Source organism: Lagenorhynchus albirostris, chromosome 18, assembly GCF_949774975.1.
Source record: "Lagenorhynchus albirostris chromosome 18, mLagAlb1.1, whole genome shotgun sequence".
Taxonomy (NCBI): Eukaryota; Metazoa; Chordata; class Mammalia; order Artiodactyla; family Delphinidae; genus Lagenorhynchus; species Lagenorhynchus albirostris.
Genome location: NC_083112.1, coordinates 50,995,984 through 51,012,323, shown reverse-complemented (window position 1 = coordinate 51,012,323; position 16,340 = coordinate 50,995,984). Strand labels below are relative to the sequence as shown.

Sequence of the window (16,340 nt, the reverse complement as noted above, 5' to 3'; positions counted from 1 at the left end):
TTCGTATATGAAAAAGTCTTCATGGTTTGATAATACCTACTAGTACTTGTTTCCCAGAAATCACTGGTAACAGGGAAAAAATTCTAGAAACCGAAAAAGGACAAATGCTATTAAACCATTTTCAACAGAAGAATAAGAGAGGCTCTATAATCACAAGTCAATACACAGCAGCATTATCTTCTGTAAGGTAAATACAACAAACCACCAAACAATTAATTATCACCTAAAAGAACATGAAATATTACGTAAGGATAAAATAAACAGGGCTTCACAAAGTGTAAACGTTAACAAATGCATTTAAATTAATGGACTATTTTTAGCCTTCATACACAGTGTATAAGGAAATCCAATACTCATCGGGCTGGGAAAGACTCACTTATCCTGCTGTGATGGTTAGAAATTTGCTATTTCTTTAGTCACACAGCCTCCCAGTCTCCACTTAGCATTAGAAAACTTGTTTACTGATGGTGAAACAGTTTAGAATGTAGCACAAATAAAATTTTGTGGCCAGACAGTTGTCTATATGCTATGAATTCTGAGTCCGATAACCATCGACCATAAAATGTTCTTACTGTTTGTTCTCGGTTTTAGCATGAGCCCTCACTTGCCCTTGTTTCCACCATCAATCTTTTCTGCAGAATGATAGATAATGTCAAGTTTTAGCATGAAGAGTTGTACTCTCTGGGACAATGATCAATTTCATTTTATTAAAGACACTGGTCTAATATTCATTAATAAAAATGCTATGTAATAAAAATTACCTATTGCTTGAACCCCTTATGGACTATTTTTAGTTCTAGCTGAAAACATTTGCTAAATGAGTAAAAGCCCAAATTTTGACCACGGATTATGAACTAAAACTCTGTTACCTTAAGTTATCATATTTCATATTTGCTGCAGCTCATGTCATGTCACTCTTTGTCCCAATTTTACACAGTAAAATCTTTCTCCTTATATTATGCTCAATAGAAAATGTGAAAAATATAGAAAGCACAAAGAAGGAAAAACTCAGACACCTTTCATCAATCACTGTTATTTTCTTCCAGGGTTGTTTATTACTATTATTATCATTAATATTATGCCTATTAGAGCCTACTGATACACATTTTTCAATGCCATTTAAAAATATTTAAATAATTATTTCTTTTGCAACTACGAAATATTTCATCTCATGGGCCTATCTATCAGTATAACATAATTCCTTGGTTTTTTTCCCCAACAAGACCACATCCTAATTATTTTCATCCATCTCTGATGGATCCTTAGAAGTGAAATTACTTGCCAAGGGGTATAACTTCTAAAATGTTCTTGGTCTCTATCGTCAAATCTATTTCCATAAACCTTATACCAGTTTATAATCCACCAGCAGCTTACGAATGTCCACACATTGGCCAGCATTTAGAATTATCATTTATTTGTCTCTTTAATGATTTAATAGATGAAAGTGGAATCATTTTGGCTCAAATGCATATTTTTATAATTTTATTGGTTATTTTATTTATTTTGTGAATTATCCATTGATTAATATTATGGATTTCTTATTGTTTTCTTACTTTCTTTATATATCAGAAATATTTATCTATCATTCCACTGGCTGGCCAAGGATTCTATCACATCACTCTTAAAGAATGCTTAGAGTTAACGCCCGAATCATAGGGACACTATCAGTTAAATCACGTTTGCTTAAGTTGACTGCCTAGTGAATTATATGCAGCTCATTCCACAGTCTGAGTTTCGTTGTTCAAAACATCTCCTCTTTGCTTTGTTTGCAAAGTCTCCAGGAAAATGAATCACTAGCTGTTTCAGTCAACATTCCAGTGGATATAGGAGACAGCCAGTAAGCAGCCCCTATGGACTGGTAGCTGAGGTGAGGCTGTCTCCGATTGAATGTCTCACACCCTACAATCTACAACTTACACACACACCACCTCGCCTTCCTACAAAGGGGCTGACTGCTCCTGAGGTTAAAAACTAGGAATATAATAAATAACAAGACTGACTCCACAAACTACAAATTTAAAATGTATCTCTTCATGTCATAGTCATTCTATACGCACTGTAATAACATTCTCAAGTATTACTGGATAAGGAAATTCTTATTTCGGGATCATTTCTAGTTCTTTTGTAAAGCCAGAGGGAACCTCATTTATTGCTACCACATATTTGATGTGAAAGAAATTTGAAAAATCATTGAGAAAATTCAGTAAAAGACCAAAATCAGGTGATCTAGCTCCTCATCTGGTTCTATCATCCTGGCAAGTTGCTTAACGTGTATATGTTTTGTTGTCCTCACCTAGAAAATTAGTGAGTTAGACTAGATAAGTCTATGCTCCATTCTAACTGAAAATTTAGGTCAGCTGAATCTAACCTAAATTTTAACCCTTTTAATCTACATGTAGCTAAAAGTTTAACAAAAATCCTGGCCTTTTATCTGCATTCTCTGTCTACCTGACATTTAGAATCAAGCAAATGTTTTACTAAAAATTTTACTGATGTAATACCACAGATTTCTCAAATTGATTTTCCCAATACTTTAATTCTGGAATACAGCAAATATCAGAAGACCATTTCTGCATTATAAACTGTGGAAAAGAAAGCTGGTTTTAAATTTGATCACATTTTATGACAAGTAAAATTATAATCCACAAATGGTATAATTTAGCTTTCTGATTACTATAAATGTTTGAAAGCCAAATTATTATAAAATTCCTCAGTAACCTTTGGGAACTGAGCTCTAAAAGCCTCCGAGACAGCACATGACCTGCTCAGCAATGGGAAGCAATGAAAGCTCTAGAATTGAAAGCAGAGCCAGGTACACCGTGGGAAGCGCCTTTCTGGAGGGCAGAGAGCGCTGGTTGCAAGTGTGAGTAGCTCCTGGGTTCGATTCCCACAGCTCTGCATCTCAGATGCAAACGGTAGAGAAAAAACACAGGTCAGACAAGTCAGCTTAGCTATTAATCATAAAGGAAAGCCTGCTTAAAATAACTTTTCTGTTCTTATCAAAGGGCTTCCAAAACTGGATTTTCAGGACTAGGATATGAATAGAGGTGGAAAATTGCCCCCCTGTACATTAATCAATATGTAGGTTAGAACTCAGGATATAACATCGCAAAGTTGGCCAAATGCACACGCATCCCTGTGGGAAACTGCGCACCCTCAGTTAGCCCTGCCCTGCTTTACTCCTTGGTATATTCACTCAAGAAACATGATTTTCTTATTTGGGGAAGATAGGGTGGAGGACTGGGCATCTCTCTCTCACAGCTCAGTGACTTGCAATGCTTTCAGCAGGGAAGAAAAACAAAGAGACTTCTTATCTATAAAAGAGTAGAGTTCACCATTTCAGTAAAGGCATCATCTGTGAAGACAGGGATCTCCTTTTAAAAATGTTTTTATAGTCACTTGAGAAAGTAGACCGGTGAGTGCTGGTCTCTCGATTTAAAGAATTTGCTATCCTTATGTGTGACCAGATTCACCAGCTGACATCTCCTACGTGGAAACTCAAATAGGCTTTCATTTCTCTGCTGCCCGGAAATGTGTAAAGTTGTGGAGAATTTAAAAGCAATGCCATCTAAAATCACAACAAGGAGCAGCAGAACTGTTGACAAGTAGAACAGTCCATTGGAAGCTGTTAAAATTTCACTGGAAAAAAGACAGAGAGTAAGTTCTAATTTTAATCACTTGCAAAGAAAACAGGGAAAGTTATGCAATAAAGCAGAGATATTTACATTTGCAAATATAATTCAACTTACCTTTCTTGAGCAGATAAACCGGGACTTTTTGTCTAAACAGCCTGCAGTGATTCCCTAGGTGGATCCAGCTGAAACTAATGGGTACCTGGAGTTTACTGAGTGCAGTTTCCACCTCCACCTGCCTGTGTTAATGAACAGATCAGAGGCTTCTCCCTCAGTGGCTGAGTCACACAGGGAGGAGATGGGTGGTGTAAAAGAGGGTGTCAATTTGTACAAATACCAATTCAATTAAAACAGCTCACTCATGGACCTGCTGTCTTTGGTGAATTCTTTGTGTAATTTATGGCCTTGGTAGACCAAAAATATGTACTCCTGTTATCACCCTTTTAATTGACATCAACAATACCCACAACTCTATCCCTCACGAGGTGCCACAGTATCCAACCTATTTTGGATTCTCTTTTAAAAAAACAAAACACAAAACTTAAGGTAGGAGGAATCTCTATCTGCCCGTGGTACCTGGAAGGCTGGGGCCCAGATACACACACAGGAAATGTACTGCTGGTAGGGATCAAGATCCTTAGGAAAGAAAAGTCCTTTGGAGCCCTGAGATCAGGAAATATGAAAGGAATCTATTACACAAATTCTACACATGGAATTCTGGTAAAACTATCAAAGGAAAAGTACATCCTGAAATATAAGAATTTTGAGCTTTTTGTGATTTCATCACCTATAAAAATGTGAAAAGGATGCTGGAAACTTCTTTCACATCTGAGGGCAGCAGTAGACTCCAGTGTCAACACCTGCTTCTGGTGAGGAAGGAACAGTGCAGAAGAGCCACGCTAGGTGCAGGTTCCTATTACAGGTTCTGAAATGTACCTTCCGTGGCAGCCAGGGAGGCTTTAAAGAAGCTTAGTGAATCTGGAACATTGCTGAGAGGAGTGAGTCATTAGAATTTCCTGCGTCATCTTTATTCATCTGTCACACCAATAATTAACCAAATCCTCCCCATTTCAAGACAGCTCCTGAAAAACCACAGTCCAGCTGAGCTATAGTCACAGAAGGGACTATAAGAAGATGTAGAAACATTCAGATTAGAGGGTTCAGGCAATTGCAGGATGCAGTCATGGATTGGGACAACCCTTTCTTAATGTGCCCTTATTCTGGGCTGAGGAATTTGAAAATCTAAAATGGAAAATGTTCTCTAAAAGTAATGTGTGTATATATATATATATATATATATATGTTTATTCAATGCTTTCATAGAATTATATGTGTACAAGATATTTTAGAAATACGTTTTAAATTTCTGTGATGCCCATAAATGTCGGTTGGACTGAGGTTGGATATTAATATTACAGATGAGAAAGTTGAAAAACCAAGATGTGACTTGTCTCATCTCAAAAATTAAGTAAATTAGAAGTATTATATTCAGGATCATTCAGCATTCATTTAGCTGAATGAAGGGCTAAAATAGTTTCAGAGCTAGCTTGTAGGGACAAGTAGTAACTTATATTAAACATATTATAGAAGGCTTAAATGTATGTTTTCATCCTTCATAAAATATAGAACCAGAAAAAAATTTTCTACTTTGCAATGAAGAAAAATATACTGCCCAAAATACATTTAAACCTTTTGAGCTTCCAAACAATTATTTCTGCATGGAATTGAGGGTTTCTTTTATTTTATATACAGGAACCCATACCACTAAGCCACGTCAGTGTCTTTCCATTTAGAACTAAATCTTTGATTCAAGAAAGGACTAATTCTAAACACTTGGGCAAAATTCAGACCTCCTCATTGCTGAACAGACATTCAGCCAAAAGACTGCTGAAAATTAAGAATCTCAGAGTTCAAAGAGGCCAATCAAGAATGTGCACGGGGGTGGAGGTGGCCAAATAGGTTTGGCCTTAGTTTCACTCAGGCCTGGAGCTGGGGAGCCTTGAGCACACTTAGAATAACTTGGCTTTACCACGCCTATTTCACTGGGAGTGGCGGAGTTCTTGAGGTCTCTTTAGAATGTAAGCTCCTAGGCTGTGATGGCGAATGTTTTATCGTGGGTGCCAATGCCGACTGCTTGACGCTGGCTGCCTGGGGGGACATGATGAGGTTTGTAAGGCAACTTTGAACTTGCACAGGAGAGAGCCACGATTGATTAGCAATGTGTGCCACAGGCCTCAGATCGAGGGAGGGTTTGCTGAACCTATCTCCCCAAACAGGACAGTGCTTTTTCTCTGTGTTGTATCCAGTGAAACAACCAGCCAGAAACGAGCACTTATTACCACATAATAATGAAAACAGCAAATACTTATATAGCACTGTTCATGTGCCAGGCATTGTTCTAAGAACTTGTCATACATTCATTTAAGAATTGCTATTAAAAGACTGTTACTTCCTGTTATACAGTCTGAATGTTTGTGTTCCCTCAAGACTGTTATGTGAAATCCTAACCTGCAAAGAAAGATGATGGTGTTGGGAAGTGGGGCCTTTGGGAAGTGCTTAGGTCATGAGTGTGGAGCCTTCATAAATGGGATTATTGTTCTTATAAAAGAGCCCCCTCCCCTGAGCTTTCTAGCTCCTTCCACCACGTAAGGACACAGTGAGAAGACGCAGGCTATGAACCAGGAAGAGGAGCCTCACCCAACCATGCTGGCAGCCTCATCTCAGACTTCCCAGCCTCCAGAACAGGGAGAACCAAATTCCTGTTGTTTATAAATTGCCTTGTCTGTGTAATTTTGTTATAGCAGCCTAAACAGACTAAGATACCTCCTTATCCCAGAGAGATTCAAAAAGTGATGCTGAAAATGCAAAAAAATACAAACAGGACAAATCAGCATCTCAAAGCTCTCTAATCTGTCATGCAGGGACTTTGAGAGGTTGAAAGATAGAGGGCTCCCCACTTTTCTCCCAGATGGAGAAAATAAATGTTATGTACATGTTGAAACAAAAGCGGTAACAGTAGAGTGCTAATTACAGAACCAATTTCTCTTTGTCTGGGAGTAGACAGATGCCAGAATTAATGAGTTATTGCCTTACTGCCAGTGCTGCAAGAGCGGGTGCGTTGCTTAATACGCACTGATGGTGCCAGCATGATGCAGACCCACAGAGAGCCCAGGAGAGACCCCACGGGAGCCTGTGTTCCATCATCTCTGCAGATCCACTATTCACTATGAGCAATCACTTCATCCTCAGGTCCACGTCTTTCTTGCTGCAGGGAGATGGATGAGATCAGCCTCTTTACCACGTGGACAGGCCGCAGTGAAGAGATCAGGACTCCATACCTGCACTCTATAGACAATTTCATGAGGAACCAGGAGGGCTCAGCCCTGAGTTCCTGAGGCTTTCTGACTCTTCTTCATGCTCCAACAGGCAACTACCCTTGCCCAGAGAAACCAGAAGAGATTAGGCAAGGCTGATGATGAGTATAATGATGCTGATAAAAGCAACAACGACAGTAGTTTAAGTGTGGGCCAGTCATTGCTTAGTGCTTTATGTATGTTGTTTCATTTAATCCTCACAAAAACCTTACACTATAGGAACCATAGGAACTGCTGTTAGGTCATGATAGAGAGCAGAAAACAAAAGCCTAAGATCACACATTTGGGAATTAGACATGTCCAGAATTCCAGCATAGGCAGGCTGACTGCAGAGCCCACATTCTTGGATATGAAGGTCCACTGTCTCTCCAAAGTGCCAGAAAGGAGATACGCACTTTACCCAAGAGACCATGGCTGGATTACAGGGTGCGCTAAATTTACAGCAGGTCTGAGCCCTGAATAACAGGTGACAGAAAAGTACAATGGCTTTTAGCAGGAAATGTGTATATATACGCATGTATGTAGGCGCTTGTATCACTCATAGCATCAAAAATAATAAACCACAGCCCACATGTGTTAGATCAAAATATCAGACAGGAGAATGGCCAGCAGTTGCTACAGAATCTAGGTCCTTTATTGATGGTGTAAATCTAGCTCACCAGTTTTCTTTTCTTTTTTCCTTTCAAATAGACTACTTTTAGAGCAGTTTTAGGGTCACAGCAAAATTGAGAGGAAGGTACAGAAAAAAAACATATACCACCTTCCCCCAGATACACAGCTTCCCCTATTTATCAACATCCCTCACCAGTGTGGTACCTTTTTTATAATCGATGAACCTATACTGATGCATCATCATCATTCAAAGTCTGTAATTTACGTTAGCACATCACTCTTGGTGCTGAACATTTTATGGGTTTTGATGAATGTATAATGACATGTAGCCACCATTACTATCATACAGAATAGTTTCACTGCCCTAAAAATCCTCTGTTCTCAACCTAATCATCCCTCCTTCCCCACAACCCCTGGAAACCACTGACCCTTTTGCCATCTACGTCAGTGGTCCCCAATCTCTTTGGCACCAGGGACTGGCTTGGTGGAAGACAATCTGTCCACAGACCAGGATGGGGGGTGGTTCAGGCAGTAATGCCAGCGATGGGGGAGCAGCAGAGGAAGCTTTGCTTGCTCACCTGCCGCCTGCCTCCGGCTGCACAGCCAGGTTCCTAATGGGCCATGGAGCGGTACCAGAGGTTGGGGACCCCTGGTCTACGTGGTTTTGCCTTTTTAAAAATGTCATATAGGGGCTTCCCTAGCAGTCCAGTGGTCTGGCGGTTAAGACTTCACCTTCCAATGCAGGGGGTGCAGGTTCGGTTCCTGGTCGGGGAGCTAAGATCCCACATGCCTCACGGCAAAAAACCAAAATATAAAACAGAAGCAATATTGTAACAAAATTCAATAAAGACCTTAAAAATGGTCCACATCAGGCTGCATGTACTGTATGTGGAGCAGTGTACAGTGAAGCAGAGGCAGAGCGGCTCCGCGAGCTCCTCTCTCTCCACTTTCCCATAGAGAACCCCTGACTGGCCACTGAGGGCGAGCCACAAACATGCCCTCACGCCCGGCGAGCCCGCGAAGTCACTATCATATGACAAAGGCTTTGCTGCAATTCATCTTCCACCCTGTGTACTTTCCATTTGCCTTCCTGGCCGTGTGGATGAAAGGCTCTTGGTGCTACAGCCAGGAGTCAGTGCTGTGCCTCTGAGGTGGGAGAGCCAGCTTCAGGACACTGGTCCACAAGAGACCTCCCAGCTCCATGTAACATCAAATGGCGAAAATCTCCCAGAGATCTCCATCTCGCTACCAACACCCAGCTTCACTCAACGACCAGCAAGCTACAGTGCTGGACACCCTATGTCAAACAACTAGCAAGACAGGAACACAACCCCACCCATTAGCAGAGAGGCTGCCTAAAATCATAATAAGCCCACAGACACTCCAAAACACACCACCAGACGTGGACCTGCCCACCGGAAAGACAAGATCCAGCCTCATCCACTAGAACACAGGCACTAGTCCCCTCCACCAGGAAGCCTACACAACCCACTGAACCAACTTTAGCTGCTTGGGACAGACACCAAAAACAACGGGAACTATGAACCTGCAGCCTGCAAAAAGGAGAACCCAAACACAGTAAGATACGCAAAATGAGAAGACAGAAAAACACACAGCAGATGAAGGAGCAAGATAAAAACCCACCAGACCTAACAAATGAAGAAGAAATAGGCAGTCTACCTGAAAAAGAATTCATAATAATGATAGTAAAGATGACCCAAAATCTTGGAAATAGAATAGAGAAAATGCAAGAAACATTTAACAAGGACCTAGAAGAACAAAAGATGAAACAAGCAGCGATGAACAACACAATAAATGAAATTAAAAATACTCTAGAAGGGATCAATAGCAGAAAAACAGAGTCAGAAGAACGGATAAGTGACCTGGAAGATAAAATAGTGGAAATAACTACTGCAGAGCAGAAAAAAGAAAAAAGAATGAAAAGAACTGAGGACAGTCTCAGAGACCTCTGGGACAACATTAAACGCACCAACATTCGAATTATAGGGGTTCCAGAAGAAGAAGAGAAAAAGAGGGACTGAGAAAATATTTGAAGAGATTATAGTTGAAAACTTCCCTAATATGGGAAAGGAAATAGTTAATCAAGTCCAGGAAGCACAGAGAGCCCCATACAGGATAAATCCAAGGAGAAACACACCAAGACACATATTAATCAAACTGTCAAAAATTAAATACAAAGAAAACATATTAAAAGCAGCAAGGGAAAAACAACAAATAACACACAAGGGAATCCCCATAAGGTTAACAGCTGATCTTAAAGCAGAAACTCTGCAATCCAGAAGGGACTGGCAGGACATATTTAAAGTGATGAAGGAGAAAAATCTACAACCAAGACTACGCTACCCAGCAAGGATCTCATTCAGATTTGATGGAGAAATTAAAACCTTTACAGACAAGCAAAAGCTGAGAGAGTTCAGCACCACCAAACCAGATTTACAATAAATGCTAAAGGATCTTCTCTAGGCAAGAAACATAAGAGAAGGGAAAGACCTATAATAACAAACACAAAACAATTAAGAAAATGTTTATAGGAACACACATATCGATAATTACCTTAAATGTAAATGGACTAAATGCTCCCACCAAAAGACACACATTGGCTGAATGGATACAAAAACAAGACCCATATATATGCTGTCTACAAGAGACCCACTTCAGACCTAGAGACACATACAGACTGAAAGTGAGGGGATGGAAAAAGTTATTCCATGCAAATGGAAACCAGAAGAAAGCTGGAGTAGCAATTCTCATATCAGACAAAATAGACTTTAAAATAAAAACTATTAGAAGAGACAAAGAAGGACACTACATAATGATCAAGAGATCGATCCAAGAAGAAGATATAACAATTGTAAATATTTATGCACCCAACATAGGAGCACCTCAATACATAAGGCAAATACTAACAGCCCTAAAAGGGGAAATCGACAGTAATACATTCATAGTAGGGGACTTTAAAACTCCACTTTCACCAATGGACAGATCATCCAAAATGAAAATAAATAAGGAAACACAAGCTTTAAATGATACATTAAATATGAATGGACTTAATTGATATTTATAGGACATTCCATCCAAAAACAACAGAATACATATTTTTCTCAAGTGCTCATGGAACATTCTCCAGGATAGATCATATCTTGGGTCACAAATCAAGCCTTGGTAAATTTAAGAAAAATGAAATTGTATCAAGTAACTTTTCCAACAACAATGCTATGAGACTAGATATCAATTACAGGAAAAGATCTGTAAAACATACAAACACATGGAGGCTAAACAATACACTACTTATAACGAAGTGATCACTGAAGAAATCAAAGAGGAAATTAAAAAAAACCTAGAAACAAATGACAATGGAGACACGACGACACAAAACCTATGGGATGCAGCAAAAGCAGTTCTAAGAGGGAAGTTTATAGCAATACAATCCTACTTAAGAAAGAGGAAACATCTCGAATAAACAACGTAACATTGCACCTAAAGCAATTAGAGAAAGAAGAACAAAAAAACCCCAAAGGTAGCAGAAGGAAAGAAATCATAAAGATCAGATCAGAAATAAATGAAGGAAACTATAGCAAAGATCAATAAAACTAAAAGCTCTTTCTTTGAGAAAATAAACAAAATTGATAAACCATTAGCCAGACTCATCAAAAAAAAAGGGAGAAGACTCAAATTAATAGAATTAGAAATGAAAAAGGAGAAGTAACAACTGACACTGCAGAAATACAAAGGATCATGAGAGATTACTACAAGCAACTCTATGCCAATAAAATGGACAATCTGGAAGAAATGGACAAATTCTTAGAAATGCACAACCTGCCAAGACTGAATCAGGAAGAAAGAGAAAATATGAACAGACCAATCACAAGCACTGAAATTGAAACTGTGATTAAAAATCTTCCAACAAACAAAAGCCCAGGACCAGATCGCTTCACAGGCGAATTCTATCAAACATTTAAAAAAGAGTTAACACCTATCCTTCTCAAACTCTTCCAAAATATAGCAGAGGGAGGAACACTCCCAAACTCATTCTATTAGGCCACCATCACCCTGATACCAAAACCAGACAAGGAGGTCACAAAGAAAGAAAACTACAGGCCAATATCACTGATGAACATAGGTGCAAAAATCCTCAACAAAATGCTAGCAAACAGAATCCAACAGCACATTAAAAGGATCATACACCATGATCAAGTGGGGTGTATTCCAGGAATGCAAGGATTCTTCAGTATATGCAACTCAATCAATGTGATACACCATATTAACAAATTGAAGGAGAAAAACCATATGGTCATCTCAATAGATGCAGAGAAAGTTTTCGACAAAATTCAACACCCATTTATCATAAAAACCCTGCAGAAAGTAGGCATAGAGGAAACTTTCCTCAACATAATAAAGGCCATATATGACAAACCCACAGCCAACGTCTTCCTCATTGGTGAAAAACTGAAAACGTTTTCACTAAGATCAGGAACAAGACAAGGTTGTCCACTCTCACCACTCTTATTCAACATAGTTTTGGATGTTTTAGCCACAGCAATCAGAGAAGAAAAGGAAATAAAAGGAATCCAAATCGGAAAAGAAGTAAATCTGTCACTGTTTGCAGATGACATGATACTATACATAGAGAATTCTAAAGATGCTACCAGAAAACTACTAGAGCTAATCAATGAATTTGGTAAAGTAGCAGGATACAAAATTAATGCACAGAAATCTCTTGCATTCCTATACACTAATGATGAAAAATCTGAAAGTGAAATCAAGAAAACACTCCCATTTACCATTGCAACAAAAAGAATAAAATATCTAGGAATAAACCTACCTAAGGAAACAAAAGACCTGTATGCAGAAAATTATAAGACACTGATGAAAGAAATTAAAGATGATACAAATAGTTGGAGAGGTATACCATGCTCTTGGATTGGAAGAATCAACATTGTGAAAATGACTCTACTACCCAAAGCAATCTACAGATTCAATGCAATCCCTATCATACTACCAATGGCATTTTTCACAGAACTAGAACAAAAAATTTCACAATTTGTATGGAAACACAAAAGACCCTGAATAGCCAAAGCAGTCTTGAAAATGAAAAACGGAGCTGGAGGAATCAGGCTCCCTGACTTCAGACTATACTACAAAGCTACAGTAATCAAGACAGTATGGTAGTGGCACAAACACAGAAATATAGATCAATGGAACAGGATAGAAAGCCCAGAGATAAACCCACGCACATATGGTCACCTTATCTTTGATAAAGGAGGCAAGAATGTACAGTGGAGAAAGGACAGCCTCTTCAATAAGTGGTGCTAGGAAAACTGGACAGGTACATGTAAAAGTATGAGATTAGATCACTCCCTAACACCATACACAAAAATAAGCTCATAATGGATTAAAGACCTAAATGTAAGGCCAGACACCATCAAATTCTTAGAGGAAAACATAGGCAGAACACTCTATGACATAAATCACAGCAAGATCCTTTTTGACCCACCTCCTAGAGAAATGGAAATAAAAACAAAAATAAACAAATGGGACCTAATGAAACTGTAAAACTTTTGCACAGCAAAGGAAACCATAAACAAGACAAAAAGACAACCCTCAGAATGGGAGAAAATATTTGCAAATGAAGCAACTGACAAAGGATTAATCTCCAAAATTTACAACAAGCTCATGCAGCTCAGTAACAAAAAACCAAACAACCCAATCCAAAAATGGGCAGAAGACCTAAATAGACATTTCTCCAAAGAAAATATACAGACTGCCAACAAACACATGAAAGAATGCTCAACATCATTAATCATCAGAGAAATGCAAATCAAAACTATAATGAGATATCATCTCACACCAGTGAGATGGCCATCATCAAAAAATCTATAAACAATAAATGCTGGAGAGGGTGTGGAGAAAAGGGAACACTCTTGCACTGCTGGTGGGAATGTGAACTGGTACAGCCACTATGGAGAACAGTATGGAAGTTCCTTAGAAAACTACAAACAAAACTACCATACGACCCAGCAATCCCACTACTGGGCATATACCCTGAGAAAACCATAATTCAAAAATAATCATGTACAAAAATGTTCATTGCAGCTCTATTTACAATAGCCAGGACATGGAAACTACCTAAGTGTCCATCATCGGATGAATGGATAAAGAAGATGTGGCATATCTATACAATGGAATATTAGCCATAAAAAGAAACGAAATTGAGCTATTTATAATGAGGTGGATAGACCTAGAGTCTTTCATACAGAGTGAAGTAAGTCAGAAGGAGAAAGACAAATACCGTATGCTAACACATATATATGGAATTTAAGAAAAAAAAATGTGATGAAGAACCTAGGGGTAAGACACGAATAAAGACACAGGCCTACTAGAGAATGGACTTGAGCATATTGGGAGGGGGAAGGGTAAGTTGTAACACAGTGAGAGAGTGGCATGGACATATATACACTACCAAACGTAAAATAGATAGCTAGTGGGAAGCAGCCGCATAGCACAGGGAGATCAGCTCTGTGCTTTGTGACCACCTAGAGGGGTGGGATAGGGAGGGTGGGAGGGAGGGAGACGCAAGAGGGAAGAGATATGGGAACATATGTATATGTATAACTGATTCACTTTGTTATAAAGCAGAAACTAACACACCATTGTAAAGCAATTATACTCCAATAAAGATGTAAAAAAAAAAGTGGTCCACATCAAAAATATCTTTAAAAAAAATTTCATAGTTGGAATCATACAGTATGTAGCCTTTTCAGACTGGCTTCTTTCACTTAGTGATATGCATTTATGCTTCCTCCATATGTCTTTTCATGGCTTGATAGCTCATTTCTTTTTAACACTGAATAATGTTCCGTTGTCTGGATGTACCACAGTTTATTTAGCCATTCACCTAATAAAGGGCATCTTTGTTGCTCCTAAGTTTTGGCAATGATGAATAAAGCTGCTATAACCATCCATATGCAGTTTTCTTTTAAAAAAATTATTTACACAATGTTTTGAGCTAGTCATATATGTTCATTTTTCAGAAATTAAAAGTATAAGAAGGAATACAATGAAAAGTCTTTGTGTCCCACCAAACCTCAGTCTCCAAAAAAAGGGTAGTTATTAGTTTCTTCTGGGTCCTCCCAGAGCCATTTATACAAATACAAACAAAGGTAGGGTATAGATATTTCCTCTCTTTTTATACAAACATTTGCATACTACACTACTGTGTTTTTTTTCCTTTAACATTATATCCTGAAGATCTTTCCACACTGTGTTTTTCACAGCTGCCTGGCATTCCATTATATGGGTATTCCATAATCTATTTCATCAATTCATTATTAATGGACATTTCTACCACTTCTAAGCTTTTGCTAACAAACAATGCTACAGTGAATAGCACTGCACATAAACATTTTGCACACGTGTGTATATGTCAAATAAATTCTTAGAGATGTAATTGCTGGATTCAAGGATTTATATATTTTAACTTTGGTAGATAAATATTACCAAATTGCCCTCTGTTATGAATTTACCAACTTATCGCTCTAATTCTCTTTTGTCTTCTTCAGTCATTTGTTCATTTAACAAATATTAAGTACCTAATATGTTTCTAGTACTGTTTCAGTTCCAAAGGACAGAAAAATTAATGAGACCTAGTGATTGGTCTCCAGGAACTCACCATGTTTGGAGAGATAGACATTGAAGTAAATAGCTATAATATACCAGGATAAAGTAATACAGAGCAATTTTGTGGGTTTCAGATAGTGGAGAGACTAAGGAATTCCACCTGGGCCTGGAAGATGTTGTTGACACTGAATTTTGAAGTTCGAGTGGACGATGATTAGGTGGTCAAGAGGGAGATGAATCATCCAACCACTCTGCCTTCCTAAATTTTCTTCTTAACATCTTTCAGATTTCTGCTTATGAATATAATTTAGAGTTTGGCAATCTGAGGCATGGCTGGTTCAATTAATGAGAGATGGAGCAGAGATGTAATTGGGTAAGTAGGACTTGCCGCCAAACTCTCCTCAATAGTGCATAAGTTGAGAAACCCCGATTGAAGGTTTTGCTACTTTCCTCCTCGTTGCTGTACCCACCAGAACCAGCCGTTTTGTAGCCCAGCAATACCAGTTCCTCTGGGCCAAGAGTGAGGTTTGGAGCAGACTTTCTATGATCACTTTACCAAACTATCAGAGATCAGCATAGAATGATCATTGGATATTTTAACTGCTCCAAAATCTTCCAATACTTTATCAAGCTTCTAATATACTTATGTGAATATCTTTATGGAAAAAGCCTTACTTTAAAACCCAGATTGTTATTTCATAATTTCGTGATCATCATTTCTCATTTTCTTCAATTCACTGTCAATCTTTCCATTTTACATCAGTCTCTCCATAGCCAAATATTTCATGGTATTACATCTCAAGCAACCCCTTGCAATCAGGGGCCTGTATATTTAGCTTTATTCTAAACATGTAGCACAGTTCTGACTCACAGTAGCACTCAGTATTGTTGATTGCATGTTGGAATAATAATCATAAACAATAAGAGTGCATATACAAGGGGTAGTCACTGTTTGCCAAAAATCTGGTTTATCCGTTTTATAAATCTGATTTTCTGAGCAGATTTTTCTATCTCTGGCTGGACTATAGACTATATAATAGGCTGAACTAAAGGCTATATTATTGGCTCTTCAATTCACCTACAG

General features: G+C 38.5%; 1 protein-coding gene across 1 annotated transcript in view; it reads right to left on the bottom strand.

The window, feature by feature from the left end:
• The window catches only part of SCEL (sciellin), a 126,979-nt gene extending 123,071 nt beyond the window's left edge, over positions 1-3,908 (bottom strand). The window contains exon 1 of the mRNA XM_060129148.1: positions 3,750-3,908. The gene's annotated coding sequence lies outside the window, so the exon portion shown is untranslated. The remainder of the gene's footprint in view (positions 1-3,749) is intronic.
• Between the last annotated feature and the right edge of the window lie 12,432 nt (positions 3,909-16,340).